This window comes from Tupaia chinensis, unplaced genomic scaffold (genome assembly GCF_000334495.1).
Source record: "Tupaia chinensis unplaced genomic scaffold, TupChi_1.0 Scaffold000060_1, whole genome shotgun sequence".
Classification (NCBI taxonomy): Eukaryota; Metazoa; Chordata; class Mammalia; order Scandentia; family Tupaiidae; genus Tupaia; species Tupaia belangeri.
In genome coordinates, this window is record NW_006159518.1 from 2,122,684 (window position 1) to 2,132,802 (window position 10,119).

Sequence of the window (10,119 nt, forward strand, 5' to 3'; positions counted from 1 at the left end):
GAATCTCACTTCACTCTCATCGCACTTACTGTCACTCCAACCAACTTTGGAGTCTGAGAGGCAGAGAACAGCAGCTATGGCAGAGTGACACATGATGGGCAGCTGGCCTTCTATCCATAACAGGAAGCATGCCTGGGGGTACACAGAGCCTTGTGTGTGTCACTGTCTCAAAAGCTTGTACGTACATGACTTTCACCTAGTACAGAATAGTTGTGTGTTTTTTTGTTGTTGTCGTTTTGTTTTATTACCAAACACATAGTACATACAAAGGAGGCTCTTTAAGGACTTTTTTTTAGGTTTTTGCCATAGGGTACATGCGCTAGCCAGACAGACACAGAGAGAGGAAAAGTGAGACATCACCCCCCAGGGAAGATAGCCATGCCACAATCTCTTCTCCATTCTCCTTTCAGGAATTTGGTCACACACACAGGAGCACCCGGGTGTGATTTTCAAGTTGCCAGATCTGGGACTGGAACGACTATGGGCCATGTGAGAATCCAGCGCCTTAACCACCATGCCATCTGTTGGTCCCTCAAATAACTTTTATAAACATACTCCTGGGGTCGGCAGATGGTGTGGGGGGGTAAGGGTGCTGAACTCCCACATGGTTGGTTAGAGTCCCAAACCTGGGGGCTTTCTCGCTTCTCTCTCTCTCTCTCTCTCTCTCTCACCCTTGCTCTGTCCTTCTCTGGTCAAATCAAAATAAGTAAATAAATAAATAAGCAAAGCTAAATAAAAATAATTCTTGGGAACCAGCAGTTCGCGTAATGGCTATGTCGCTGGACTCCCATGTAGTCGACTGCTGTTCGCGTCCTGGACCCGGTGGCTTAAAACTCATGCCGGGCACGTGTGCGTGCGTGCCCAAGATCCCGAGAGGAGAATGGAGGAGAAGGGATTGCAATGCGACCATCCCCTATGGGAGGTGATTCCTCGCTTTCTGTCTCTATGTCTCTGTCTGTCTGGCGAGCGCACGCGCCCTATAGCAAAAACCTCTCTAAAAAAAGAAAAAGAAAAAGAAAAAATAATAATTCTTTAAAAATATTTTAACAATAAATACAATCCTAACACCCACGTCTTACAGAAATATTTGAAGGGGAGTCTTTGGGGATGGTAGAAGGGTGTGTGTGTGTGTGTGTGTGTGTGTGTGTGTGTATCTAATTTTTGTTTCAATTGCATGGATGGACACAACCTAAAATATCAACCTGAAAAAACCCCAGTGAACACTATAGCACCTGCTACATGATCGTGGACCGTTACGTCCCACACATGGGAACCATTCATGAAGATGACCAGCCGTTGACACTATGTCTGCCCAGTAGACCTTCCCTGTCTTTAAGATGATACTGGATGTCGCTAGAAGAAAAAGGGATCCTTCACCTATTGTCATCCTACCCTTGTAAGGAAGGCTCTTAGCTACGTAAACTGTCCTATTACTACAGTTAGAGGATGAATGCGGTCCCTACACAGAGAAAGAGAGGAAGCACCTCCCAATGGGACATGATATTTCTTTTTCCTCCATTTCTCCATCATCAGGATTCAGGGCACAAACACAACATGCTTTTCAAGCCACCAAGGTTAGGACTCAAACTACTGTCAGCCAAGTGGGACCTGACTCCCTATTCACAGTGTTTAACCACTGCACGATGGGGCCAGCCCCATAAGCTCATTTAATTAATCAATAACTAAGATGACTAATCAAGAGGTAGAAATGATGGTGGTTCAAAATTTACTTTTTTAATTTTTTTTAGGTTTTTGTTACGGTGTGCATGTGCTCACCAGAGAGAGACAGAGAGAGGGAAAGTAAGAAATCACTCCCCAGGAGGATGGCCACACCACAATCCCTTCTCCTCCATTCTTCTTTAAGGATTTCAGGTATGCACACATGCACATCCAGGATGATTTTCAAGTCTCCAAGTCTGGGACTTGAACCATCCTTAGCCACACGGAAGTCCAGCTCCTTAACCACCACACCACCTGCTGCCTGCCCCTCCCTTTTTTTTTTTTTTTTTTTTGATAGCACAAGACAATTCCTGGCTAAGTAAAAGGGGAGTCTTAACTACCATCATAAATCACATGGACGTTTTTCCAGGTTGTTGGAAAAAGTTGGAAGTTGGATGGAAAGTTCAGCCCGGCAAAGCTCCAGGCTGGCCCTCTGTTCCACACCTTGTGAAATGAACCCAATGTACCTCCTAGAGAAGGCCGCTCAGACAGCACAATGCCGGAGTCATGGGGAAGGGAGAACGTGTGAAAAGCAAACCGTAGGCGTTAAGATATGCGAACCTCGCTTAGGTTTGGAGTCAGCTCTTTAAAAATATGTCCTCTCAGTCCACTAGCCACACTACTATAAAGACAACTCTTAATTTATTTCTAAAGAGTGGCAGGATTCATTAGAGTCATAGTCACCTTATCCCGCCTCAAGATTTTAGAAATTGCCTCTGGGTCCTTGCCTAAAATAACTTTTTAGAGTCTGTACTCCAATAAAAAGTCCTTTGCTACAACTTGGATCAGATGTTCACTTATTACCCTCACCTCTTAATCAATTAGAAAACATATCGTAAAAGCACATTCCTTAAACCAGGAAAAACACAGGGGTTTATTCTGCTTGCTGTGTTCACAGCACCGTTTTTCTAAAATGAAAGGAAACTACACATGAGTACCGGGTGGGGTGAATGTGTCTGCGTCATGGGGTGGCTGTATGAAATATGATTACCTTATCAGAATCAGACGGAAACCGCCAGGGAAGAGGTAATAACTTCCCTTTGCAAGCCTCAGCTCTGATTGCAGTGGGGTTAGGCGTGTTTAAGGGTCTGGACAAAGAACTGGAAAATCATGTTTTTATTCCATTTTTTAAAAACTGAACCTTCTCTAGGTAAAAGGACTCTTTCCTTATCTGTTTTAGAATTGGGCAGATCACAGAGTACCAGCAGAGATGGCTTACTCCTAAACCCCCTGTCCTTGACAGACAGGTATTTGAGAGATCGAAGCCTAGGAGCCCATCGCCCACTTCCTTCCCAGCACGTGGCCCTTGCAGACCCACCAGTTACCAAATCTAGGCATCGAGACATGGGATGGCACAGTCCAGGCCCATGCCCACCCCAGACCCTCCACCCACACGCATGCACGCACTCTCAAAGAATGGGAACGTCTCTTAAAATCATGTACTCAGCATGTTTTAGAAGATTATGTAGCTGCATCTCCAGTGATCGAAGATTAAAAAAACCTGGACTACAGAGGGAAAAAAGCATGTTAAAGCAGAGGTTTATTCTCCCCATCACAGTCTTCTGGTCTATAAAAGCAATAGGCTGGCCACTGAACAAACAAAATGCAAACAAAATAAAACTACGTTTATTTTGCATATTCACTACTAACTTTCTTTTTAAAAAATTATTTATTTTATTTTATTTATTCTTTGACTTATTTTTTAGTTTGACCAGAGAGAGACAGAGGGTGACAGTGAGAAAGAGAGGAAGTGAGAAAGTAAGCCACCAGATTCAGGACTTGAACCCTGGTGGGCCATGTGGGAGTGTCTAGTGCCTTAACCACCACACCACCTGCTGGTCCCCTTCACTACTAACTTTCTGTACCCCAATCTCAGATTGAAACTTCTTTTTAAAAAATTATTTATTTCAGGCCAGCAGGTGGCACAGAGGTTAAGGCACTGGACCCCATATGGTCGGCTGCATAGTTCAAGTCCCAGACATGGCAGCTTGAAAATTACACCAGGTGTATGTGTGTGTGCGGCCCAAGATCCCGGGAGGAGAATGAAGGAGAAGGCATTGCCGTGTGGCTATCCCTCCTGGAAGGATGATTTCTCACTCCCTCCCTCACCCTGTCTCTGGCAAGTACATGCACCTACAGCAAAACAAAAACAAAACCAAAAACAAAACAAAAGTATTTCTCTCTTCTATGAGTGGGAGAGAGATGCAGAAAGTAGCAAGGTGACAGGAACCACGCAGGGTCCTCACGCAGTCATCCTGCCCCAGCCTCAGCCAGCCTGATCACAGCTAGGCACATGTGCATACCCAGCATGTACAGGGAGGGCCCAGAACATGGCCTTCCTGTGTGGGTCCAGGTGCTTTATTGCTGCACTGCCACCTGTTTATTTGTTTGCTTTCCGATTTATTCAATTTTATTTATTGATTCATTTATTTTAATTTGACACACACACACAGAGGGAGAAAGTGAGAAAGCAAGGTCCAGGACTCGAACCATGGTCAGCCATATGGGAATGTCCAGCACCTTAACCACCACACCACCTGCTGGTCCCTACCACCTGGTCTTTGAAACCCCTTTTTTAAAATTTTTGCTCTTGAACTCATGTACTCATCAGAGAGAGACAGAGACAGTAAGAGGGAAGGTAGGAAATCACCCCCCTGGGGGAATGGCCATGCCACAATCCCTCCTCCTCTATTTTCATCTCAGGATTTGGGTACACACAAATGCCTGGTGTGATTTTCAGGCTGTTGGGTCCAGGACTTGAACCACACAGTTGGTCATGTAGGGTCCAGCTGCCTTAACCACCAGGCAGGCTGACCTTGAAACCATTTTTTCTTTTCTTTTTTTTTAGAGAGAAACATTTTTTTTTTTACTATAGTGTATGTACACTCACCAGAAAGACAGAAAGTGAGAAATCACCCCCCCCCTCCCCAGGGGGAGATGGCCACACCACAATCCCTTCTCCTCCATTCTCCTCTTGGGATTTTGGAGATGCATGTATATTCACCCAGCATGAGTTTCAAGCCTCTGGGCCTAGAACTTGAACCACAGTCACCCATGTGGGAGTCCAGTGATATAACCACTATGTCATTTGCTGGTCCCAAAACCTATTTTTTTAGAGAGAGTTTTTCTATAGGGCACATGCATTCATTGAAGAGACAAAAAACAAACAAACAAAAAACAGAAAGCAAGAAATCACCCCTCCAGAGGGGATGGCCACACAGCAATTCCTTCTCTTCTATTCTCCTCTTGGAATCTTAGGTACACATGTACACATGCCCAGCATGAGTATTTTGCTTTTTGGTATTTTGGGGTTTTTAATTATTTAATTTTATTTACTTTCATTATTTTATTTATTTCCTTATTTATTTTTTTAAGTTGATCAGAGAGAGAGAGAAGGAAAGTGAAAAAGCACACTGCCAGGTCCAGGACTCAAACTTCAGTCAGCCATGTGGGAGTCCAGTCACCTTAACCACCATGCCATCTGCCAGCCCCGCAGCAGGAGTTTTAAGCTTCCAAGTCTAGGACTTGAACCACAGTTGACTACATGGGAAGTCCAGTGATGTAACCATCACACCATCTGCTGGTCCCTCTTGTAACCTTTTCAAAGGTCTTTTGGGGGCTGTTCCCATAGCCTAGCAGTCAAGGGAAGCCAGGTCCCACATGGCCAAGGTGGTTTAAATCCCCCCCAAGGCTTGAGAAAACACACCAGGAACATGAGCATGCACATCCAGCATTCCAACAGGTGGGAAAGTGGAGGAAAAAGTGCTGAGGCATGGCCATACCCTCCTGGGGGTGATTTCTTCCTCCCTTTCTCTCTACCAATCTTTCTGGTAAGTACACATATCCTCTGGCAACTAAAAATAAAATTAAAGTATCTTTTTGAAGTGTTAAATCATTCTTTTGTTGTTGTCTTGTTGAAGTTTTTTATGCTATAGGGCTCCTGCACTCGCCAGAAAGACAGAGAGCGCTCACCAGAAAGATGGAGAGAGACAGAGACAGAAAGCAAGAAATCACCCCACGGGAGGAAGGCTGCACTGCAATCCCTTCTCCTCCATTCTCCTCTCGGGATCTTGGGCATGCACACACACGCGCCCAGCGTGAGTTTAAGCCACCGGGTCCGGGACTCAACCCACGGTCGACTACATGGGAGTTCAGCAACATAGCCAATATGCTAACTGCTGGTCCCAAGCGTTAAATCATTCTAAAACAGCAACATTTTGATGTGTTGAATTTAGCATGACTTTATCCCTCAACTGGGGAAATATATCAATGGACACATCATTTTTAGTGATCCTATGTGCCTTATGTTTCCACTAAGGTTGAAGGTCAGATATCAGAGAAGTTAAGGTTTCTACTCACGTAAAGTCTGTAGTAAAGGGCCAACAGATGGCATGGTGGTTAAGGCACTGGACTCCTCCATGGCTCGCTGCAGTTCAAGACCCAGGCCTGGCAGCTTGCTTTCTCACTTTCTCTCTCTTACTCTCTCTCTTTGTTGTTCTCTGGTTAGCATGAATGTTCTGTAGCAAATTAAAAATAATAATAATGATAAATAAAATTAAGTAAATAATTCCTCTCCCCCAAAAAAAGTCTATAGTATAGTTTGAAGGGAGTTTGGTCTTATAGCAGAATGCCAGAAACTGGGTGACTTATAAACAACAGGAATTTACTTCTCACGTTCTGGAGACTGGAAAGTCCCAGATCAAGGCACCAGTAAGTCTCATGTCTGGCAAGGACTTGCTCCCTGCTTCAATAGGTAGCTGTCTATTTGCTGTGTCCTCATATGGAGGAAGGGACAAGAAATCTGTCTGGGACTCTTTTATGAGGGCACTAAACTCTTTTATGAGGGCCCTGCCCTCATGGCCTAATCCCCTTCCAATGGCTATACTGCCTAAAACTGGTGTGTGTGGGGGGGTCAGGATTTCAATACATGAATTTGGAGGAGCACACAAACATTTAGACCCTAACAGAAGGCATAAGGAACATGTGAAATTAACAAACCATGCCAGATAATATATAATAAAGTGTGCACGGCCAACTTTGGTGTTAGGCATTCCAGTGGGGTGTTGCTGGTTGGGTTCCTCAGGAAGCAGACTGGGGAAATCATTCTGTGGGAAGTTAGCAGGGAGGGAAGTCAGGCCAACACCTATGAGAAAGCAAGGACTCAAGGGTGGGTAGATGGAAAAGTCAAGCTGTGCCATAAGCCATCTATAGGAAGCTCTAAAGCTGGGATGTCCCTTAAAAATTGATCCCCATTGGGGATCAACAGTTAGCCTAATGGCTATGTCGCTGGACTCCCACGTAAAGTTGACCACGGTTAGAGTCCTGGACCTGGTGGCTTAAACTCACGCCGGGCACGTGTGCGTGCGTGTCCAAGATCTCGAGAGGAGAACGGAGGAGAAGGGATTGTGGTATGGCCATCCCCCCTGGGGGGGGGATTTCTCACTTTTTGTCTCTCTGTCTCTCTCTGTCTGCCTGGTGAGCGCACGCACCCTATAGCAAAAAAAAATAATAATTGATACCCACTGGGTTTCAGACAGCTCCACGCAGTCCCACCAGTCAGTGGGTGTGGTACGCCCTGGCGGGAACATGACCTCGGTGACTTGAGCAGAGGCCATTCCCAAGGCTCTCCAGCCACTGACAGCTCCTGCCTGGCCTACAGCACTCTCCGCAGCTGGAGAAATATCCCTCACCCAGAGGGGGATATGGGGCTGCTCCACACAGCCTTACAGGAGCACAGCTCAGATCACACGCTCAGAACAGTCCTCACTCACAAAGGAAGGCCTTCAGTGGACCCAGCTTACCCACCCACCTCCACCCACCTAAACAACTCAAGTTTAACGTTCCAATTTTGTCCTGGAGCTTGAAACTTGGCCTAGATACAGAAAGTAGCAGTTGTTGAAGCGGAAGCAGTGCCCTGAAGAGAAAGTCTAAATGTTCTTGCAGCGGAGTCCCTGGAGGGACTCTCTTTCTGCCAGAGTTCTAGCTCTTTCTTCAGTCCTGGAGAGGCCTCAGGTCCTGCCTCAAAAATCCATATTTTGGCTTATCTTCAAGAACTAGGTTTTGTTAGTTGTGAAAAAAGAAAAGAAGAAGAAGATTGCTCCAATTAATAATTAGGGATTGCAAGAAGGACGGAAAGAATCTATTACTCTAATTTGTGTGTGTGTGATGCCCAGATCACCTTGACTCTCAGTCCCACGAAAGCAAGGAACAGTTAGGCCATATTTACTGTAGGATTCCCACTAAGCATAGTGACCGGCATAGCAAAATCATAGAACAAGAGCAAACAGGTGGCATGGTGTGGTTAAGGAGCTGGACTCCCACATGGCCGACCATGTTAAAGTCCCGCACCTGGCTGCTTGCTTTTTCACTTTCCCCTTCTCTCTCTTTCTCTCCCTGGTCAAATTGAAAATAATAATAAATTTTTCGTTTTTTTTTTAATTTTTTGGAAGTTTTTAGCCTTAGGGCATGTGTGCTGGAGAGAGGCCATGCCACAATCCCTTCCCTTTATTCTCCTCCCAAGATCTTGGTCATGCACACACACGTGCTCAGCATGAGGTTCAACCCACCAGGTCTGGGACTCAAATCATGGTTGGCCACGTGGAAGTCCAGTGATGTAACTGCTGCACCATCTGCTGGCCCCTAAAATAATTCTTTTTTTTTTTTTAACCTTTTGATTTTTTTATTACTCAAAAGAGTGCCATTTGTTTTGTTTTTTTTGGAGAGGTTTTCGCTATAGGGCGCGTGCGCTCGCCAGACAGACAGAGAGAGACAGAGAGACAGAAAGCGAGAAATCACTCCCCAGGTGGGATGGTCACGCCGCAATCCCTTCTCCTCCATTCTCCTCCAGGGATCTTGGGCACACACGCACACGCGTCCAGCATGAGTTTTAAGCCACCGGGTCCAGGAGGTGAACCGCGGTGGACTACGTGGGAATCCAGTGACATAGCCATTACGCTAACTGCTGGTTCCCGAGAGTGTCGTTTTTATTTAGCTTTCTGACTCTGTGCTTGTGCCTTCAAAATTTTCACAACGATTTTCTGCTCCTCTGTAAGGAACGCACGCTTGATCCCCTCGCGGACGCATTTCGCGCAGGTGGAGCCTCCGAAGGCCCTGCTGACGTGCTGCTCCGTTTTAGACAGCCTCGTGAGAACTTTCGGTCTCACAGCACGAACCCCTCGGAGTCAGCCCGGGGACACGCCCCATGCAGGTTTGGGTGCTTTCCTACCTTCTTGGTATAAAGGTAAACGATCCTATTACCAGGGTTCAGGACAGCCTAGTCTTGTTGGAGGCTGTGTTGTAGGAGAGCCTACGCTGGTAGGTCAGACGCTCGACCAGCCTGAGTGCCTCTAGACATCGTCCCCGGAAGAGCTAAAATAATTCTTTAAAAAAAAAAAAAAAGAATCATGTAAGAGGTATTTGTTCAGTGAGTGAATGAATGGGGGACAATGGAGAACTCCAGTGCAGACTGGAATCGTGAAGAGGCTTTCTGAGAGACATGGAAGCTGATCTCGGCATTGCATGGAAGGTTTTAGCTGAGTGGACCGAGAAACTGCCAGGAAGAAAAGTAGCAAGAATAAACCAGGAACGGAGGGGTGCCAGCAGATGGGATGGAGGTTGAGGTGCTGGATCCCACATGGCCGACTATGCTGCTGGAGTCACCACCCAGTAGCTTGAAAAAACACACGGGGAGGGCCGGCAGGTGGTGTGGTGCTTAAGGCAGCTGGACTCCTACATGGCCAATCACTGTTCGAGTTCCAGACCTGGCAGCTTACTTTCTCACTTTTTCTGTCTGTCTTTCTCTGGCGAGCGTCTATAGCACATTAAAAATAACAATAATAATAAATAAAAATAAAATAAATACTTATTTTTAAAAAGAGAATTATTTAATTTTATTTATTTATTCATTTGTTTTAATTTGACCAGAGAGAGACACAGAGAGAGAGAGAGAAAGAAAGAGAAAACAAACCACCAGGTCCTTGACTTGGCCTTGGTTGGCCTTATTTTTTAATTTGACCAGAGAGAGACAGAAGGTGAGAGTGAGAGAGAGAGGAAGTGAGAAAGCAAGCCACCAGGTTCAGGACTCAAACCCTGGTCAGCCATGTGGGAATGTCCAGCACCTTAACCACCATGCCACCTGCTGGTCCCAAAAATAAATCATTCTTGCCCTTTCGGTCCTTGCAGCAGCTAGAGAACAAGGTCGTAAGAAAGGAAGGGCTTGGGGCGGTGCGGCCATTTCTCCCGTCTTCAGACTCTGCGCTCTCACAGGGTTTCCAGCAGCGCCATGCTGGGACAGAGCATCCGGAGGTTCACGACCTCCGTGGTCCGCAGGAGCCACTGTGAGGAGGGCCCGGGGAAGAATCTGCCATTTTCAGTGGAAATCAAGTGGCGGGTGCTCCTTTT

At 46.0% G+C, this 10,119-nt stretch overlaps 1 pseudogene; it reads right to left on the reverse strand.

Moving 5' to 3' along the window:
* Window positions 1–8,702: 8,702 nt before the first annotated feature.
* Window positions 8,703–10,119, reverse strand: part of LOC106736290 (60S ribosomal protein L34-like) — a 6,937-nt pseudogene continuing 5,520 nt past the window's right edge.